The sequence below is a fragment of the Malaclemys terrapin genome, chromosome 6 (assembly GCF_027887155.1).
Source record: "Malaclemys terrapin pileata isolate rMalTer1 chromosome 6, rMalTer1.hap1, whole genome shotgun sequence".
NCBI lineage: Eukaryota > Metazoa > Chordata > Testudines > Emydidae > Malaclemys > Malaclemys terrapin.
The window spans coordinates 40517880-40539124 of record NC_071510.1 but is presented as its reverse complement, the minus strand read 5'-3'; the positions used below and the strand labels follow the sequence as shown (position 1 = coordinate 40539124).

The 21245-nt window shown below is 41.9% G+C and overlaps 1 protein-coding gene across 4 annotated transcripts in view; it reads right to left on the bottom strand.

Annotated features, from left to right (window-relative positions):
* The window catches only part of KANK1 (KN motif and ankyrin repeat domains 1), a 167861-nt gene that overhangs the window by 29460 nt on the left and 117156 nt on the right, over positions 1-21245 (bottom strand). The gene's annotated exons all lie outside the window — the stretch shown is intronic.

Below are 21245 nucleotides of genomic sequence, written 5' to 3'. Positions count from 1 at the left end.
TCAATCCTGCATGAAGCCCATACACTAAAAATATGCAGCGAGACCTGTTTCCAATGCAGTCTAAAATTCCACAGCCAAAAGAGAAACCGCCAGCTCAGATGTCAGGACAGCACAGCTTCCTGCAGGCACTGGGCTCACATGCCACCAAAGCATTCTAAATAAAACTTCGCCAAATCTGTTGTGCTTCTGCAGACAGAATGTTTATACATGAGGTCGCTGCAGAGCCTGCTCCTCCTTCTCCACAAAAACAAATCGTAACTCACTAGAGGAATCAGGTCCTTTAGAACTGCAGGGCAAACAATAAAAGTTAGTTTTCCAGTTACCTGAATTAGCTACATATCTCTGCTCTCAGACCATACATTTCCCATCCAAATAAAACAAGGCCTCTGATTTTTCTCCTTGCCGTCCTAGCTTCAACAAGCTCTCTGTTCACTAAAGCCCTGCCTCTCAACTTTCTCATTCTTCACCCCTTAAGGAAAAAAGTCCACATTAGTGTAAACTTAGCCAAGCAGAGCACATTTTCATAGGCTGAGCATTCACCAATGAATTCTGTTCTACAGCAGAACTGAAAACTACTGCCTTTTTAGCACCCGTAAGGAACCTCAGCAGTCACCATGCTCTATTGTCTTAATAATAAGAGAACTGTTAGTCTTTTAAAGGTGCAGTAATCTCCATCCATTTCCTCCTCTGTCCCTTCCCTACCCATGAATCATTGTTAATTTGCAAATACATTTCTTTTTACTGTATATATTTACTGCATTTTAGTTCCTCCTTAAAAACAACTGTTCACAGTCTCTGGGCATATAAAGTTGATCTGGCACTTGGGTTTACAAGCTACTATTGTATGTTTGCTAAACTGGCTACCCCTCCAGTATTCCCCCAACAAAGAAACACAGGCTACTGCAGGCAGCGATAGTACCTGAAAACAACTTCTAGCTCATTTTTTGAATATGACTAATTTTAAATTGGTGTCCCTTTTAAAGGGACACACGCAACTTAAAAAAACCCAAATCACCCTGAATCTACTATTGCTAGAAGTGACACCTAAGAATGCAGCAACAAAGATTAGAATAAAGAAATCTCTTAAGTTTTTCAATTTACTCACTGAATTTGACCAAAGCATACTTTTGGTGCTTTGGAAAACTTCCCATAGTTCTGACTGGTCTTTCTCTGCCCTGTGCTGATTGGGTATTTGCACCAACTCTCCCTCTCCCTCACAGTCTCTTCATCTCAGAGAGTCACTCCTCTTACCCTACTCTTCCCTTCCTTGTCCTCCTCAGTCACTCTCCCTTCAGCTTATCCCTTTCTTACTAACCCAACCAACCAAAAAATAAATAAATAAAAATTGTGGAACTAACATGACTTTTGACGCCATCACATTGTTCACTCGACCTGCTCAACACTCTTTCCCGCACCTTAGGTCTGTCTTGTCTATTTAAATTGTAAGCTCTTCAACAGAGGGACCGTCTTTTTGTTTTGCATACGTACAGAGCCTAGCACAATAGGGTCCCAGTCCATGACTACGGCAGGGTCCCGTTCAATGACTAGAGCTCCTAGGTGCAACAGTAATACAAATAAATACTAGTCAGTTTCACTGTTTTGTTGAGGATCATAATATCATCTGTCTCTTAATAGCACTTTTAATCAGTAGATTCCAAAGCACTTCACAATCTTCAATGCATTTATCCTCAGAACTCCCCTGTGAGGTCAGGAATGCTATTCTCCCCATTTTACAGATGGGGAACTGAGGCTCAGAGACTTGCCCAAGGTCACAACAGGAAGTCTGTGGAGGAACAAGAAATTGAACCTGAATCTCCCAATTCCTAGGATACTGTCCTAACTACTGGACCATCCTTCCTCTCAGTCACTTGTGCTTCGTGACTCCTGCAGCAACCTGTGGGCACCACACTTTTCTCTATGGTTGGGGAGAACTCACACCTTAACAAAGGTCCTGCAAAATGGTGATTTGCAGTCATAGCAGCAAAACTGAGCTTGTAGTTGGTGGGTGTATGCACTAAAAAAGGGAGGGGAGGCGCCAAACCTGCAATTGACAGCATGAGGCTGGACTGCCAGATAAAACACTTCCGTTTCAGACTGGGGTCTTGATGTTTTTACTCATGGACTTAGCCAAAATAAATTTCCAAATATCAGCAGCAAAAATATCCATGTGTGTATATATATATATATTACACACAGAAAAACTATAAAGAATATTATTAAGGTTGCAAAGTCAAGCACTCTAAAGACAGGAAGTGGTAGAATTAAGGTTGCATGCGCAGCCTTAATTCAGCTCCCTTGGGTGTATGCATGATAATGCTGTTAGGATATTGTTGGGTTAAACCTCATTGAATCTAGAGGGTGTAAGTGCTGCCCTTCATTTAAGATAGCTGTAAGACTTCATTAAGCTCTTTTAGGGTACATCTACACTACAGCGGGGAGTCGATTTAAGATACGCAAATTCAGCTACGTGAATAGCGTAGCTGAATTCGACGTATTGCAGCCGACTTACTCCGTTGTGAGGACGGCGGCAAAATCGACTTCTGCCGCTTTTTGTCGGCGGCGCTTACTACCACCTCCGCTGGTGGAGTTAGAGCGCCGATTCGGGGATCGATTGTCGCGTCCCGACGGGACGCGATAAATCGATCCCCGAGAGGTCGATTTCTACCCGCCGATTCAGGCGGGTAGTATAGACCAGACCTTAGAGAAGCAGGTGGCTGAAACAATAGGGATCTCCAACCAAACACAGGAACAGGTGAGGCTGCTCAGGAATTGGAACTATATGGGAATAGAGGAGTCACTGGGTATTGTTTTAATAGAGAGTGTGACTATGCAAAAGAGAGAAGGTAAAGCAGTGATGAACACCGAAGAATTAAGAAACGTCAGGAAAGCTCAGGATGGAGTGGGGACAAGCACTGGGAACGTGGCCCTGAGAAAAGCTCTGAGGGAGATTTTTGGCTAAGTGCTGACTGGAAAGGGGGCTTGGAAATGGGAGCTAACATACGCTCTTGTTGTTTTATTCCTACTGTGTTCAGGGAAACAGGACTTTCTGTACATTCTTTGTACATAAAAAGGATTGCATCAAAGAAATACCTGACTCCATCATCAATTTCTGCTCCTGACTGAACAACTCACAAGATCCCAAATTTTTCACTAATAGCTTGGTCACAAGGGGTAACAGTCTTTAGTTAAATGAGCATGTACTATTTTTCCCACAGGAGATGAATCAGGGTTGTGTACTGAAGGAGGCCGTTCTCAACTGGATCTCTGCCTCATTTGTTGCAGAACGTGGACGGTGTGTAGTGAAGGAAGGTGGGGAATATGCTTGAGTGGGCACACAATTCTGCCTCCCCCCTCACTGCACTTGGTCCCTTCTACCCCATTCCTGTCCTCTCCCTTCACTGTTCCTGTCTTCTCGTCCCTGTCCCATTCTCCTCAACCAGATACATTCTCATTGCCCAGGAAGTTCTAGTCTCCCTCTCCAGACTCCCAGGTGCAATCATAGTATTCTCCGTCTCCCCTCATGCTCAAATCCCATTCCTTGCCTATCCTAACCATTCCTGATTTCCCCCCTACCGGCTCCTCTCCACGGATCTGATTTTGACCCCTCCAATTGCTTCCCCACCCATGATCTCCATCTCCCCCATGGGTTCCCAAGTCCTAATTTCTCTCCCCAGGCTCCTCATCCAATCTCAGTCTCCCAACCCCTGTGGCTCCTTGTCCCAGTCTCTACCCCCCCCTTGGCTCCATGTCCCAGTCTCTCTGTCCAGCCAGTGCCAGTTCTCCCCAAACTCCCTTCCTGCATGTCAGATCTGTTTCCCCTCCCTGTTCCTCACTCCTTCCTTTCAACCCATTGGCTTGCGGTCCAGGGATCTTTTACCTTGCAGGCATTATCTCCTGACCAACATGTCCCAGTCTTCTTTGCCCTCCTGGCTCTTATTCCTGATCTCCTTGCCCAGCCAGTCCCGGTCTCCTCTCCACATCCCAACTACAGTTTGTTTCCCTCTCAGCCTTAAGCCCCAGTTGCCTCCTTGTCCTGACCTACTTCCCCCATCTCATCCTCAGATCTGGCTTTTGTCTCCCCTGCAGTTGATGCAGGAGACTTCCTCCTCCATAATGCCTGGGCCCAGCAGAGGGGTCGATAAACACACAGGAGAGGCACCCTTCTTGTCTCCACTTCCATACACAATCCTGGCATAGAGATCTGCAATCACAGGGAAAATCCTGTTCAGCCTCCTGCAGCCCCAAGGCATGCTCAGTGTGGATTGAATGTTTGCCATTTTTAGTTGCATAGCTCTGGGAAGTCTCTACTTGGCATGTGTAAATTATGATTTTCAAAAGGGTGTATAACGTGGTCAAATATCAGCAGTTTTTCATGAGGCTGGCAAAAGGCAAGTCCCTGAAATTTGGCAGGGATGGAATTTGTTAAGCCAGGGGGTACTAGGGCTTTTCAGAGAAAAGGCTGCCAGAATTTCACATGGGCAAAACAATGATTTTTTTTCTGGCCTTGTTCTCAAAAACTGTTGAAGCCTTTTGGCTGAATATTTCCAAAAATATTCAACCTGAGACAGATACCCAGTATGGACAATTTCAGCCCAAACAGTTAAAGCTTGGCAAGGTTATAAGCAACTGAAAACAGAGATGTAAAGAAGTGTCAGGCAACCCTAACAGTAGACATTGCTACCAGCCACACTGCCCCCCTCCAATAATAGACCTTTATTCATGACATATTATGTAAAGGATTATCTCAGAAAATTAGCTTTTGTTTTTTTAAAAATACAAGAAGACAGTGTCACTTTAAGTGCCAGATGTTCTCACTGACTTTCTTCTCTGTAAAACCAGTTTACAGAAAGCAGAAGCATTTGGTTTACTGCAAGGACTCAGAACTTTGGCATATACCATAGAAAAGATTGTATTGTTTTCAAAATTAACCAGTTATATTTTTCTGTCCAATTCAAAACCATAAAGGTGAAAGGTTAAAAAAAAGTAGTAATGATTTTATTAAACATTTAACCCTTCATATCATGCATTGTGCTTTTGTGGCAGGAAAGTCCCAAGATTCCAGAATTAACCTATTAGTGGAAAATTACTCAAAACCTCTGAAGACAGCTCATTTAAGCTTAAGTCATAAGAGCTAAACTGTCAAATATTTCTCCCTGAAACAATTACCGAAATGAAGCCTCTCCAAGACCATATCAATTCCTTGCATCTTTGCAATTAAGGCTGTGGCTAATTTGGTGGTCTCTAGGTAAAATGGCTATCATAGTAATGTTGACATTTTGCACCTGCCAGCCCATAATAAGAATTACTTGCTTATATTTTTTTTAAGAGATGTGTGCAGTTAATCACACACAATTTTTCATTAAAATAACACCGGGTACACTCTACCAGCACAATTACACCACGGTAATTGCAGCAATGGTTCTTGATGCTACAGATAAACAAGGAGAAGTTATGTAATCTGGAGAAGAAAAAAATCTATGATGCAGCATGTCAGAACTGTGCCAAGCCTTTACGCATTTTACAGGCACATCCATTTCAGACTTTGCTGTGAGGCTTCAAAGTACAAAAACAAAGTGAAGTGGGTTGCTATTTTAGGGGAATGGAAAATGATTCTGCCAGTTTCAAAAATCTACTAAAAAGGAAAGGAAATAAAACTCTGTGAGAACATTATTTTTTTCTCTCCTAGCCATGATATATTGGATGACCATGGATCCACTTGCTCCATTAGCATTTGGTGGATAGTACTGTGCTGCACAAAGCAACATTGATTAACTTTTGAGGAACTGTATCTATCTGCCATTTAGCCAAGAGGAAAGGTCTGCATATCTTGGGAGCAAGAAATCTCAATGCCACTAAAAAGAGCGGCAACAGAGAACACTAAAGAGATCCCTGTTGAGCCTCTTATTTTTTCCTTGGCTAGCTGAACATGGGCACTGCAACAAATAAAAGACATTTGCAGATCTCTGCAATACTTCAGAAAACCATAAATTACATCATTACGCCACACTGAACTTCTTTTCTTTGCGTGTTGATTTGCAATGGTTAACTTTAACACAGTCGCACAAACACACACAGAGACTTAAGTCATCAGCTTGGGAATTTAATATGCATTGCTATTTCATTTGCTGAACACTCAACCATTAGAAGCTGGACTTTACATTGTACGTGCTCATTTTGGACAAGTGGTTGTGAAGCAAGATATTCTGGAATATTTTTTAATTTGTAGAGGCCTCGTTGTGTTACTGTCACCATTAATTCAGTTATCTAGAAGTGTGCACAAATTGCATTTCCGTCTCCCTGCTGAATAATAATCACAAACTGGCCATAGGCATCATTTAACAAACACACTGTTCTGTTCTCTCTTCCTGAACTGCTGTGACCAGCTCTGTCTAAACACTGCAGTCTTGCCAATTTCCATTAAATTATATCCTAGCCGATGCACTGCACAAGAACTTCAGTATATTAAAGCACTGAATCAGAGCTAGCATAGCCCACAGAAATCGCTTCTTCTCCCTGAATGGGAGATTCAAAGACTACAATGTTTAATTTACGGGTTCAAATTAGTTAAAAGCCTTAATATCACGTAAGCGTAAGGAATAGGAGAAAAAGGGAGCATTTGGACAAATGTAGTTTCAGTTCAACATGCTAATTAAGACAACAAATCACTACTGTATAGTGTCCTGGGAGGGTCAAGAAGTAGTGAATAGAAGAGAAGAAAGGCAGCCTGAAAATATTTTAAAAGCTTATTCTAAATCTAAGATGCTTTTAAGAATAAATAGCTTGCATCTAAGCCATACGGTCATGGTATGTGCACTCAGGCATTTTATTTTCAGTCTAACTATTTAAAAAAACCCTTTCCACTGAAATGTTATGAATAATACATTCTCCAAGAATAATCACACAGAAAAAGATCTAAGGAATGTTGCAAAGAAGCAGAACATTGGTATAACTGTGAAACCACATAGTATTCTTATGTGCCGGACTCAAATTTAAAAGGTAACACAGAAAAGGGAGAAAAAAATGGGGTCTCTATTTTGGTTCTTTGTTGTGTTTGCAAGGAACTTAATGGGTTTTCTGAACCCCTCTCTCACCCCCCCGTTTGTTCTTCTATCTAAGGACTATCAAGCAAATAAGGAGAGGAAAAAAGCCTGTCAGGCCTTCCTTATGCCTCAAAGCAGCATCAAATCTCGTTTTTCCTTTCCAGATTTTTTTTAAAAGCATGACAATAAGTTTTACAAGTATCAGGGGGTAGCCGTGTTAGTCTGTATCTACAAAAACAACAAAGAGTCTGGTGGCACCTTAAAGACTAACAGATTTAAGTTTTACAGTATCACCTCCCCCTCATCACCTACTCTGGCTAAGCAGGGCAAATGCAGAGAAGGAACCACTACCTGGAGAGGAACAAGATTTCTCTTGCTTCCAGCCTTGCTACACCTGCTCCCAACCGGAAATGAAGAGGAGCGGATATAGCTACAGCTCCTTCCCATAGGCAGTAAAGGTATGGACTTCCAGACGTACTCTCCATCCCACCCTGAACTACCACAACTGCAGAAAGCGATGAGAGACTCCATTACCACTTCCGAAATGAAAAGGAAGGGATTTTTGTCCTGGCTCTCCTGTTATAGAGAAATTTCATTTACAGTAAAGGTTGCGGGAGGAATAAGCCTACTTCACTGAAGAAAGGTTCACAGTATATTTAATAAGTAAAACAAATCACAACAGTGGTAAAACATGACCTGTTATAGAGTTAAGGAAAGCACATTTCTGACATCTATAGTTATAATATTCTTAAACTAAGACATAATTTGTCTTCATCTAAACCATATATGTATTCTACATTTTGGAAAAGCACTAAGAGCTTTTCGGATAGCAACTTCTTTTTGATGTTAATAAAGTGAAATAAAAATCCAACACCCAGACACCATGGTGAAGGCTACAATACAAATGTCTGTAGTGAATAGCATTTTCTTCCATTTTGGGTGTTGCAGAACACCACACACTTGCATGCTGTAGATGACTGTTCTATAGTTTCCCCGATACCGCTATATCTGCTGTCTTTTATAATAGTTTTCAGAGAGAACACTGCCCTCATGATGGAAGAGGATGATGAAGATTTGTATATTATGTTAATTTGTTCTGTGCTGGCAAAAAAGGGTAAACTCTTACATATTGTTTAGATATCTGCAGTACCTAATACCATAGTGGTGAGTTAAGGACCCAGCCTTAGGGCCTGTCATTTAAAAGGCTGAAGTGGTGCAGCTGTGCTTCCGTGAAGATGCTACCTACATGGACAGGAGGGCTTTTCCCATCGGCGTAGGTAATCCACCTCCCCAAAAGGCAATAGCTATGTATGTCGATGGAGGAAGCCCTTCTGTTGACATACCATTGTCTACACTAGGAGTTAGATCATTTACTAGTGAAGACCAAGCCTTAGAATCAACGAGAATAAGGAAAGTGAGCTAAACGAAAGACTGTTTGTAGATCACTATGTTGTGTTTGCATGCGAAGGGTCTTAGACCTAAGTGTTGCATTACATTTACTGTAGACATCACAATACTTTGGCAAAGGAGGTATTGTTAAGATGGATCTTATGCCTTAACTCTTTACTCTTTCTAGCTTAAGTGGGCCCATTAAGAAAACAAAGAATATAGGGCATGATCCACAATCTGCTAAAGTCGAGAGGTGTGTCTTTCCACTGACTACACTGGGCTTTGGATCAGGCCCACAGTGAACAGACTTTCTTCAACTGAATTAATTTTTCTCCCCCCCCCAAAAATCACCACATGATAGGAACAGTGTCAGTGATGGCACTTTGGTCTGGTTCTAAGTGATCAAATCAATTCACTTGTTTATACATGTCCCATGACTATTTACTGCTCAATTTTTAGTTCCTAAAATAGTGGAACCATTTCTTTAGCTCACAGGAAAGAAGCTTTGGCTTTTCATAGAATCAGAGAATTGGAAGGGACCTCGAGAGGTCATCTAATCCAGTCCTCTGCAGTTCTATGCCCTGTTCTGCAAGCGTGCTGACTACTTGTGCCTGACCATGGTACAAGTAGTAATAGTTTTATTTTTTGAAAGCATGTTCAAGTGCCACCTTAGGACCCAATCCTACACACATGTATGCATGTGCAGAACTTCATGCATGTGAGGAGCCCTACTAAAGTCAGCCTGACTACTCATGTGCTTAAGTTATATATGGGCATAAGTAAGTGTTTGTAGGACTCGGACCTTAGTAACATCGTTCAATTACAAAAAAAGTTTACTTTCAGAGTAACGTTCCAACACAGTTTGATGACTTTCATGACACTATGTGAGACACCTTTTCCATATCTGTATTTACATTATCTTCACCAAGAATGTCAACATATTTCTGGAGGTAACTGGTTATTTTAATTAACACAAGCCATTGTGGGTGACTTACACAATTTATATTTCAGTTAGGCGTGGATGGATTAGGTTTTTTTTTAGTAAGTATCGGCAAATGTAGATTTCACCCTACACACAAAAACTGATTTCGATCAATAATCATCAAATGTACAGCTAAGCAGCATTTTTCTTACTTTGCCTAAGAACTTTTACTAGAGTTTGATTTAAGAATATTTACTTTGCATATTTTGACATGCGAGGCTGACAATTGGTGTTTTAACTGTTATAAAACTAACTTTTTGAATATCAACATCTGCTATCATTAAAAAAAATTCTGCCTCCCCCCACCATAATTCCCCAAAGCTGTGAAAATTTAAATCAATAAAAATCATCAATATCTGTAAAATAAAAAAATAAAAATTGAATTCTGCCGAGTCTAATTTTAGTACTTGTAAAAAATGTGCCTAATAACTATGTCTACAAATCACATGCTGTAAGTTACTATTTAACAAAAAGACGCAAATGCAACAGACACACATAAGGGGGCAGAATTAAATTTGCTATGGGAGCCTTATCTTGGAATTTTCCAATTTTACATTCACATGGAAGTAACTAAGAGCAATAAACAGTGGGTTTGTCGAGGGGAGAGATTTTGGAATCTCTCAAAGGGGAAGAGGAAAGAAAGATGAAGTATAAATAGTGCATTTTAAAAGTATTTTGCTAAAAATAGTTACATGCATTTATTTGAATGTTTGATCCTGATACGATTGAGCTGAACTTTCTTTAAAAAATAAAAAAAACCTCTGAGCTGAGAAGTTGCAGCCCAAAAGGTGGCAATTTTGTAAAGTTATATGCCACTGCACCTCCAAGGTTAGCTATGACTGAGGTGACATTTTGATTTTAAAATCAAGAACAGCTAATGAGTACGACCGTTCTGGTAAGAATAAATGAAGGTTGACAAGGCTAGTCTGGACAATGAATGCAGGATATAAGGAGTCACCAAAGCTAATTAACACCAAATAAAGGATTATGCTTATTTATGAGGAATTGTTGCACACACACACACATACACACAAAATTGAACTAGGATCGTCTGCATTCAACTACAATATGCTTCTTATCACACTTAAATCAATCTACCTTCTCTGTTAGTAATCCCCTCATTTGAGGCCTATAAATTGTAGGCTGAAGCCTACTCTCTGGTTGTACTAATTTTCCTGGTACAGCACTAGTTTTGGTGACAGTGCAGCACAGACACTTTGTAAGTGTACCAAATCAAACCTTTTGGCTACTGAAAAGATAACTTAAGGCTTGTGTACGCTACGGGAGGAGATCAATCTCAGTTACGCAACTTCAGATAGGTGAATAACGTAGCTGAAGTCGATGTACTTAGATCTACCTACCGTGGGGTCCACACTACACTATGTCAACGGGAGATGCTCTCCAACTCAAATTCCAGAGCGCCATCAAAAAGGGCAATCAGAAGAATGTGGGCAGCTATCATGGACTGGAGGGAGCGCCACAGAAAGCAAGTATTGGCTCACCACAGTCTCGCTGCCTTCAGAAAAGTTGCTTTAACAAATTGACTTTCTATCTCTCTCAAATGTTGTGCTGCTACATAAGAACTACATGGTGAATTTGCAGGCTCCTTTTGCCTTTTGCAGTCTCCATATCCAAGCACTGACATCCCAACCCAGTTTACTTTGCTTCCAAAACCAGATGCAAATCAGGCAGGTTCAGGTGCCCAGCTATTTTCAAGCATACTCTAAAATTACAACTTTCTGCATCTCTCATGATTTATCTACTTGAGGATGCATCTCCATCATCTGATCATATTTATTTTATTCCACTCACTTTATTACATGCCTAGCCACTTATTTTAGGCATGTGTCATAAAAACTAAAGTATAAAAGGTACAAGATCAATCAATGAAAAAATAAACTCCACCTTATTCATGTTAACCTGTCACGGCGATCAGTAAACACCCCCTAATTACACATTTCTCAAAAGCCTGAATGGAAAAAGGCCTTAAAGTTTGCCCTTTCACTGACTCTGGCGCTGCTGAAGTAGAGGAAAAGCCAAAGCTGGACTGGCAGGTAACTTCATGAGAATGCCAACTGCCCCTTCCTTTAAGTCACAGGCGTCTGTACTAGTTTAAGCACCGCAGCTGATTTCAGCAACCACAACACCTCCAGGGTGTGAACTTTTCCTACCAACGGCAGGCACGGGGCAACAATATCTTGTCACTCTTCCCAGTTGCTCCTCTAAGTCTTGTCTGAACTGCGTCAAGTAACCAGCCTCAAAGCCACAGGTTGCCATTTAGCACTAGGCAAATCACTTATCCACACAGACCAGTCTGAGGGAGATGGAGTTATCGAGCTGGGTGACAAGCAGCACAGAGAGACCCCCCACTCCCCCCCAATGTAGTATAAAAACTCCACGCCCTGCAGTGGGGAGTGGGGAGGGGTGGTAGCGCCAGGCTTCAGCTGTGGGGGGCTCTGGATTTCAGCTGTGTGTGTGGGGGTTACTGCTCCATGGGACTGAGGGGGGATCTCAAGGTCTCGGAACTTTATCACGCTGGGGGGTAAGGGTGGCTTAGGGATTTAGCCTTGTGGGGTGGCTTCTGCCAAGGTGCCAGGGCTTCTGCCCCACCGGGCGGTTTCTGCCGGGGCTTCTGCCCCATGGGGCGCTGAGGCTCAGGGCTCCAGGCTTTACCCCCCCAAGGCAGGGGTGGGGGGTCCACCCCACAGGGTGCCCACCCCACAGGGTGCAAAGGGTCGGGACTCCAAGCTTCAGCTGCTGGGGCTCTGAGCAACCCTGCTTGGCGGACCTTCAAAAGGCTTGAAAAGGCTTGTGGACCTTCAAAGGGCCACAGACCCCTGGTTGAGAATGACTGACATAGAGGATGAAGCTGCCCATGTTCTCTTCCTAGTTACCCTATAGGGTGCATTTTTACTAGGAAAAGTGTTGCATTCTCAACTCATGTGAGCTAACTCTCCGTAACTAACATGAGGTAAAATTGTAGTGAAGACTAGGCAGACTGACTTTAACACAAGTTAAAACTACAATCTGCCTGGTCTCCACTAGGATTTCACCTCATGTTTGTTACTGTGAGTTAGGTGACAGGATTTGAGAATACAACTTTTTCTTAGCAAAGACAAGCCCATACACACGTCGAACAGGATGGCAACAGAAGGGAACCCTGTGAAACTCTGCCTAAGAGAGCTCAGAGGAGAGCAGCTAACCAATAACACCTTGAATCTGTCAAAACGAAAGGAACACAGCCACTCATCCACCCCTGCTGGGGTCCAAAGGCAGGTCACCACTTCCTTCTGGTCATCTGTATAAGCACACACACCTGCCATCTATCAACAGATTACCAACCAACTGCACTCATGCAGTCTGTCAACCTGGCCCAGACCTAAAGCCAAATCAGCTAAAATCAAGGACAAACACTACTTCAGAGGTCTTGCCATAGCCTTCTCAATAACATTCCCTAACAAAAAGAGAGTAATGAGACTGGGCACGATATTGTTCAAGACAGTCTAGTTATTGCTTCCTTAAAGAGCGAGTGTTGACAAGCAACTTCAATGGCTCCAGCGCCTTCTTGCTAGCTTTTGCCAGTCAGGATGGACACAAATAAAACTCAGGTCTTAACTAGAGGGCTTCTCCCATCCCATATCTATATCCCCAACCTAACCCTCAAACCAACTCTTCAATCAATTACATCAACTGAAACTCAAGCAAAGGCAGCTGCATTTGTCTCCTACCCAGACACAGCTGTGTACTCACAGAAACAGATTGAGTTTGTTATGTCATTACCTTTCTAAGTTTATAAACCTCTGAACAGGTGAGAAGTTGGGAACATTTACATAGGATTACTGTTATAGGGGAAGGGTCACCATAAGGAAAGTTTCCAACCTCTTTAGGATATATAAGCTTATTGTATGAAACTATAACAGAGACCCCCATTTCCAGGTCATCCTCTCTGCAGCTGTAAGGTCAACTGGAAAAAACCTGTCTTATAGAATAATGATTCCACAAATATTTTCACTTCTGAGCACTGGGACAGCTACCTTTTGGTATGTGCTTAGGCCAGTAAGAAAAGTGATATACTCTACATGCACTCAGTATGCAATTTCAAAAACAGGTTAGCTTTGTTTTTCCATTTGAAAATCCAGCACAGATTCCTCACTTGGGATTAGATACGTGCTGCCTTTGATACTTTAAAACAAAAGCCGTTTGTATTATCTGAAAACAAAATATCTGAACCATTGTCTGAACAAGACAAAAAAAACCAAACAAACAAAACAAAAAAACCCACAAAACAAAAAACACCTTTTCTCCACACTTGGATAGCTCAGACTGCTGACCTGATTTTTTTCAAACTTTATTTTTTTTATAAAGTTCAGCATCAGCCAGAGTAAGCATATAAAATATAAGCCTAAAAGGTAGTTTTATGAGCAAATTATAAATAGCTGAAAACGGTGGTTTAGAAGTAGATCACTAGCAGCATAATCAAGCCACCCAAAGGAGATTTTTCTACCTCTGCTGCCAAGACCTTGATATAAATAAATATGTCTGGCGCTTCATGCAACTGAAGAAAAAAGTACCCTGATATATAAGCACATCGCTGAATAGAAAATATGCATCCTTTCAAGAAACTAACTACTCAGTATGTAACAAACATAGGACTACAAAAACAACAAGAACCACGACCAGAGTTGATGTAAACCATAAACACAAACTTTCTTCAGTCTGCAGCCTAACACAGTGCGACTCTGTCAAAGAGAACAGTCGAAACTTTATAAACCAAACCACAGCAAGAATGTATGCAACTAATGTGCATGTACCAGGACTTGGTGGTTGGCTTTCAATTACACCAGTTGGGGGGGAAAAAAGGGATATTTTTTATTCTTTTTTTTACCAATGGCAAACAAAGCTAACATCCATTTTCCCCTCTAACTTCTCCTCTATTTGACAGCCTTACTTACCATTCTGCGAAGAGGTAATTGTTGAATGTTTCAGTGTTTCGTTTTCAGGAAATTAAGTCTGAAGCACACTTTTCCTCAGCCGTAAAGGGAATGCGTACTCCTGACACATCAGCAGGCAAGGAGCCCAGGGTTTGCTACAGAGAATTTATTTATACTCTTTTGGAATTTCCTGACAAAATTCTAGTCTGCCAGCCAGTGAAGCTTAGTTCCAATGTTTTTCTTTGCATCATAGACAGTGATAACTGACACTGAGGACTACTCCTCACAATGAGTTAAATGTATAAAAACAAACAATGACAAACGTACTGTACTAAAACATAAGCAAAAAAGGACTAAATCTTTCTGATGATGTCAAACTAGGAAAGAATGAAAAGCTGTCATGATTTCTCTTACTCATTCCCCTCTCCTCCCTGCTGTCTGTTGGACTCTCTCTATCTCTCTCACACACACAGACAAACACACAGATAATTTGGGCAAATAATTATCTCTATTGTAGCTGCCATCATCCCAATGCACTCTGCTTTTCTTTACTCTTGTCTAATGCAATTTATAATCTGAAGGATAAAAATAAAACCTTTCTATATAAATTAGACAAGCATTTTTCTTTTTCAAGGAAATGGTCAAACTACAGTTGGTGCCTTTGTTTTAAAATGATACATACGCTTATTTGGTTTCATAGCGATATGACATCCCTCCTAACTCAAGTCAATGTAATTGGGAATCCAGGCCCAGAGGTTTTAATTCACAGCATTTTAGGGCTTGTCTACACTGGCAACGTTAAAGCTCTGCCGCAGCAGCGCTTTAACATGGCTTGTGTAGATGTGGGAGAGAGCTCTCCCAGCGCTCTAAAAAACAACCTCCGCGAGGGGCGTAGCTCCCACTGTCTACACTGGCACTTCACAGTGCTGAAACTTGCTGTACTCAGGGGAGTGCTTTTTCACACCCCCTGAGCGAGAAAGTTGCAGTGTTGTAAAGCGCCAGTGTAGACAAGCCCTTAAAGAGATTCATGAATCTCTCAGCTAAACCGCTTTTCATCTCTGCCTAAAATGCAGACTGTAAACATCAACTGAACAAGATTATGCTACAACAAACCCGGGCTGACTAAACAAAGATTGCCAAGTTAGGCTCCTCCCTCCCCCAGTTCTAAGGAAGGGAAAAGAACCATTCTATGCCTCTCTCTTTTTTTTTAAGCAATGGAGTAGCGAGATCTGTTTTATAAAGGGGCAGTGAGTTGGTTGAGCTTGTTTTGGGCGTGAGCTGCTTCTTTTAAAAGTTGATTTTGCTCTTTTTTAAATCTAACCTGGCAACGCTGTGAGGCTGTCGGCGGGGAAAGCAGAACTGCTGAGCCTGCCCCCACACTCACCCTGCAGCAATGGCTTGTGTGGCTCCGGTCTCACGGGGGTGGCTGGGCTTGGCTCCCTGCTTGAGTTTGGCTCAGCCTCCCCGCCGTCATGATGATAGGGGCAGAGGAAGGGTTTCCAGCTGCACCAATCCGAGTGAGTGAGTGGTACTGGAACCTCATTCACAAAGTTGCAATGCCACTCACGCAGCTTTGGCGTGCTTAGCCGCCATCAAAGGGGTCAGGCTAAACCTGTGGTGTGCTGTGACCTCAGAGGTCACAACACCCAGAGCATGGCCCAGCCAGCCCCATAGGACAGGAGCTGCTGCTATGGTACGCATGGTGTACGTATTACGTTAATGTGTATTATATATTGTGGGTAAGAAATATTTAGTAATCCAGATTTTTTTTTTTTTGCACTAAAGCTTGTTTACTGGGTAGTGACAGGCAATCAAAGTGGGTCCTGAGCCCAAAAAGGTTAAGAACCACTGCTCTAGTGGTCTGATACTCTGGCTTACCAGCAATGAAACAGTATACATACCACTAAAACACGATACCCATCCCCGTCCATACATTCTACTGTCAGCTGGGACTGGAACTGTGGTGAACAGCAGAGAGTAAGTTCCTCCAAATGCATTGTAGGAATTCAGGCTCTAGAACAGTGCTGGGCAATCGGCGGGCCGTCAGGGTAATCTGCTGGCAGGCCGCGAGACACTGTTTACATTGACCGTCCACAGGCATGGCCGCCCACAGCTCCCAGTGGCCACGGTTCGCCGTTCCTGGCCAATGGGAGCTGCAGGAAACAGTGCAGGCCGCAGGGACATGCTGGCTGCCACTTACTTGCCTGTGGATGGGCAATGTAAACACTGTCTCACGGCCCGCCAGTGGTTTACCCTGATGGGCCGCGTGCGGCCCGCAGGCCACATGTTGCCCACCACTGCTCTAAAAGAAAAGGGAAGTGGAGCCCCCTCGCAGCACCATCCCATGCAGGCTGAGCGCTAGAAACTGCGTTAGAAGAATAGCGTATCAGTATTGTTTGCCTGGTTTCTGTCTGAATGCCTCTTCTCTGCCCTCGATTTACTGGATCCTACTACTGTACTTCACCCTCAAAAATGACATATGTCACCATAACAAGTGGGAAAATGTTTAGCCAAAAAACTTTTTACGTCAAAAAATGCAGATTGAGTTCACATGAAATATTTAGTGAATTCATGTAGAATTTGGTGAACGGTTTGGGTTGAAAAAAATATTCTTAAAACATTGACATGTTCTCTTTCAACATGCAACATTTCAATTGTTTTATACAAAATTGTTTTGTTTAAAAATGTCCTTCAATTTTATTTTTAAAAGTTAAAAAAAAAAAAAAGCTCAAAACCCAAACAAAACACTGCATTGCAGGTTGAATTAAATGTTTTGTTTAACTCACAACGTGTTCTGTTTTTTTACTTTTCCATTTGCTAAAGTTTTTTGCCACCAAACCAAAACAAAGAGTTAATCTCAATGCTCTAGTCACTACCTTTGTGCCACAAAGGCAGCAGTGTGTCACATCGCACATCTCACGTGCTCAGGCCTGGTCTACATGAATATTTTTTGCACTGGTGCAACCGCACTGACATAAACGTATAATGTAGACTCATGGTCCCAGCTGAAAATGGGCCTTGTACCAGTGTTGCGTGTGTATGCCGACATGAAAGTTGCCACACACCAGCATGAAAAAAACCCCAAAAAACTAGCCCGCAGCGAGATTATCTGAGCTGTATTTTAAGGGACATCCTGTATTTGTTGCCTAACATCAACCTGTATTCAGTAAGGAGCAAAGTAATATTTAATGAGATGAAAAATAATTTGTTCAAGCATTGATCACAAGTAGAATAACACCCTTGTAATATAAACCCAGGATTGTCTAACATGAAGAAAAAATATTTTGGGGGGGAGTAGTCTCTTAAAAATAAGCTTTGTCCAATTGTCTTTTACTTCCTTGAAATACAGGTGGTCACTATATACGTACTGCAACCCAGCCCTCTCCCAGCTGTCATGCCACTGTCAGGTGAACGTAGACCAGATCTGAAGTTGATTCAAGAAGAAAGGAGGAAGTAACAATAAGTATCTGGGCAGAGTAAACAAAATTTTGCCCATGGTACTAAGCAGAAGTATGTGCCCAAATCTTGGGTGGAAACCAAACAACTAATGCCACTTGCCGATGTGTCAATGCGCAATCTGCCTCATTCTTCATTGTGTACAGCTAATTGAGCAGCACATAGGCAGCTGGGACCTTGCTCACATTTGGTCTTTACAGTACTCTAGCGTATAGTCCCAGTTAGAATGGTGGCCAAACCCTGCATCCCATTCCATGTAGAATGCTGCTTTCATTGTTCTTCTATACAGGATTCCTGCCGGGGGAGAAATCAGACCTAAAATTTGTCCCTTTCAAGCAGTTATCCATTTCATTTAAGAAAAAGTAATTCATAGGAAGCCCCTGAACTACTAGTACAATTTCTGGTTTGATCAACAGGTTCTTAACAGTGGTAAAAGAAAAACAGGACAGCCCATCTTTAGTTTTCTTCCATAGGAGTTTGTGAGATAGAGGAGAAATCACAAAAATAGAATACGTGTATGAAAATGAAACAGTTCCTCCTCTTCCCCCCAAACTTGAAGTTATGCTCAAAAGTAGATGTCAAAATTCTTTTGGAAAAAACTGAGTAATGAAAACACATATTAAAGGTAGCGAAACATTGTGGAAAGGGAAAGAGAACAGCAGCTGTCCCCACATGTTCCATCTGCTTCTTATTATTTTGTGGTTTCAAGTGCTTGACATCTGACAGCGATTTCTCCCATCCAAGATCACGCACCCATAATAGACCTTCTTCAAAGCTCTCTCAATAATCCAGCAGGCCCAAAAGTTCTGCCATAAACATAAAGGGAGAAAAAATATCTGAAACGTGTCAGAATTTTCTCCATAGATTGACTGCACATGTTGACATCTATTTGGACTAATGAATATTCAAACCAAAGGCAGAGATTGTGTGTTTATTCACTCTCTTGGCCTTCCAGATTATTATGGTGCCAAACAAAAATATTCAGCTACTGTTTACAGTGGAAGCAAAAAAAAAAAAAAAAAAGTTAGAAAACAGTACTAATGACTGAGAACCTGATCTGTCGGCAGAAAACAGAGGACCCAGTGTATAGACAGGTGTCTATCGGTGGCCATTCAGGCTTCATACAGCAACAGATTATATCACATCCCCTTCCAAAACAAAAATCAGACAGACCAAGAGACACAGATCCAAGTGCAAGCTGGACAGGATTCATTTCAAACATTTGTCCAAGAGGGTCTTTGTTCCACCACCGATGGAAAAATATAGATGAAGTGCTCGCTTTTTAAAATGTTGTTCAGAACACCCCATCCCCCACCTCTTTCTTAAAGGAGCATCTCACTAAAATTTGTGCCAATTTAGTGTATAAAATGTGAAACATGTATTTTTGGCTTAAATAATTGCTTTTAAAGACTTCAAACTTTAGCAGATATACCAATGATAGAAGCAGATTTATGGTCACCTTTCCAGCCAGCCCTAACTCAGCCTCTAAGTTTCACATGCAAAATCTGCATTTAAGTATGCAAATAATTTGAGAGAACAGACTGGGTACTTAGCTACTCCAGTTCATGTGCAACATCAATTTGCATGTACCCATAGAGAGGTACAGTTGAAAACGTGATCTTTTATGTCATGAAATGTCCACTTAGTTTACTTACATGCCTGCATAAAACTTACGTGCACTTTTGATGGCCAAGCAGGGGAGCTAGTGTCAATAATAGAGTACAGCTATTAGCATATTGTTAATGATTTCCCTTTTCAAACTCTTGTAAACTGGAGTAATAGAAACAGGGTGAAATGTAATAGTGCAAAGTACAAGGTCATGCATTTAGGGACTAACAAGAAGAATTTTTGCTATAAGCTGGGGAACTATCAGTTCGATGTGACAGAAGAAGAAAAAGACCTGGATGTATTGGTTGATCACAGGATGACTATGCACCACCAATGTGATGCGGGTGTGGAAAAGGCTAATGTAAACCTAGAATGCATCAGGCGAGGTATTTCCAGTAGAGACAGGGAAGCGTTAGTACCATTATACAAGGTACTGGAGAGACCTCATCTGGAATACTGTGTGCAGTTCTGGTCTCCCATGTCTAAGAAAGATGAATTCAAACTGGAACAGGTATAGGGAAGGCTTGAAATTAGGTGAAGGTTTCTAGCCATCAGAGGAGTGAAGTTCTGGAACAGCCTTCAAAAGGGAGTGAGGGGCAAAAACCTAACTGGTTTCAAGACTGAGCTTAATAAGTTTATGAAGGAGATGGTATGATGAGATTGCCTGCAATGGCATGTAGCTTATCTGCGACTGCTAGCAGCAAATGTCTCCAATGGCTGGGATGGGACACTAAATGTGGAGCATTCCTAGTTATTACAGAGAATTCTTTCCCAGGTGTCTGGCTGGTGGGTCTTACCCACACGCATAGGGTCTAACTCATCGCCATATTTGGGATCAGGAAGGAATTTCCCCCAGGTCATATTGGCAGAGACCCTAGGGAAGTGGGGGGTAGGTTTGCCTTCCTCTGAAGCATGGGACACGGGTCACTTGCAGATTTAAACTAGTGTAAATGGTGAATTCTCTGTAATTTTAAGTCTTTAAACCATGATTTGAGGACTTCAGTAACTCAGCCAGAGGTTAGGGGTCTATTACTGGAGTGGGTGGGTGAGGTCCTGTGGCTTGCAGTGTGCAGAAGGTCAGACTAGATGATCACGATGGTAAAGTCTAAGAGTGTCCTTCAAGAATTTAATTATTCTGACACCAGACCAGTGCTGTGCACTCATGGCTCAATGTCACCTTTTAAAAGAAATCTTGGAAGGAGTCTTTATTACAGAAGCCAGAATGCCAGTTTAAGTGAGAGGAGACTAACTTGAGCCATAAGACGTATGCAGTGTTGTTGTAGTGGTGTTGATCCCAGGATAGGGAGACAAAGAGGGTGAGGGAATATCTTTTAGTGGACCAACTTCTGAAGGTGAGAGAGAAGCTTTCAAGCTATGCAGAGCTTGTCTTCAGGTCTGAGAAACTAACTCAAAAAGTGTTACTGCTAAATACAAAGTGGAACAGATTGTTTAGCATAAATAGTTAACACATATTTCAAGTGACCATTTAAGGAGAAGTGGCCATTATGCCATAAGATGCAGTGCAGGCCCTTTTTCGGTAAGCAAGATAGGCATGGCTCGTCATATTTTGACTCAGATACTATATGATCTGTGCTCATGACACCTCTGAGCACACCTGTGGAGAATGTGGGAAATTTCTGGACTGTTTTTTATGAAAAGTAGGTATATGACTCAGTTTCCCCCAGTTCCTTTTGTATTGTTACCCACCAGGAATGAAGGAGGTAATTTCTTTCTTGGGACACAGCAGAGGGAAAGCAACGAAGTGACTTGGTGTCTCTTGGACTCACATAGACACTGAGCTGAGGTAGGAGTGGGTATGAATGGTCTGTCAAGACCAGT